Source organism: Danio rerio, chromosome 12 (assembly GCF_049306965.1).
Source record: "Danio rerio strain Tuebingen ecotype United States chromosome 12, GRCz12tu, whole genome shotgun sequence".
Taxonomy (NCBI): domain Eukaryota; kingdom Metazoa; phylum Chordata; class Actinopteri; order Cypriniformes; family Danionidae; genus Danio; species Danio rerio.
The window spans coordinates 12,618,914-12,619,794 of record NC_133187.1 but is presented as its reverse complement, the minus strand read 5'-3'; positions in this window follow the sequence as shown (position 1 = coordinate 12,619,794).

The following is an 881-nucleotide window of genomic DNA, read 5'->3' as shown; positions in this document are numbered from 1 at the left end:
ACTCATCTGTGCACTTGCAAATGCAGAGGCGTGAGCAGCGCGGGGCGGGGGAGGGGCGGGGCAGGTGTAAAGCTGTTTGATTGGCTGATGCCTGACCAATGAACAATGCCAGCAGCCAAGAGGACTGAGGTGCAAAATAATAATTTCCCACAATTATTTCATTATTTAGGGTTTATTTGAACTCTTTTCTGAAGAGATTCTTGTTAAAAATCATTAATTTTGCGGAAATGTACATACCAGTAAAAGAGCAGCAAAGCCAGTTTATTGGCTAGAGCCAGCCAATGAGATGGGGCGTTTCTGTTTGTCAGGACACAGGGCAGCTCACGTTGTTGGAGGCCTCGAGCAATCAGAGGGTAAGTTATGATTTTTAATAATTATCTATATGTTCAATACTGTTAGCTAAGCTAAGGACTGTGCTAGGTGCTTCTCTAGTTTGTTTTTTTATATAAGAAAAAGTTATGAGTTATGTAGGAGTTGCTTTCTATCATGTTATATCGTTCTAAAGATACGATTCAACCCACATGAAATAAGTTGTAATAGTATTTATAGCAAATAATATTACGTTTTTGAACCATACTAACTATAGTAAACTGTATTATACTGTATATACTGTAGTATCTACAACTTTGTTAATGAATGCAACAGTACACTGTAGTATTAACTAGCATGAACTTTAATAAATTAAAGTATATTTACACACACATTAATAGCAATTAAAAATAACACTAGGCGTTTCAGTTTCTCACTGATTATACCGGTTTTTGTTATAATAACCTGCATCATGGCTATCTATCCATCTATCTATTTACATGTTTGTGTACAGTGTGTGCTTTATATCACTTTTTTAATTATGAAAGTTACTAACTATAGGTTATTTCTCA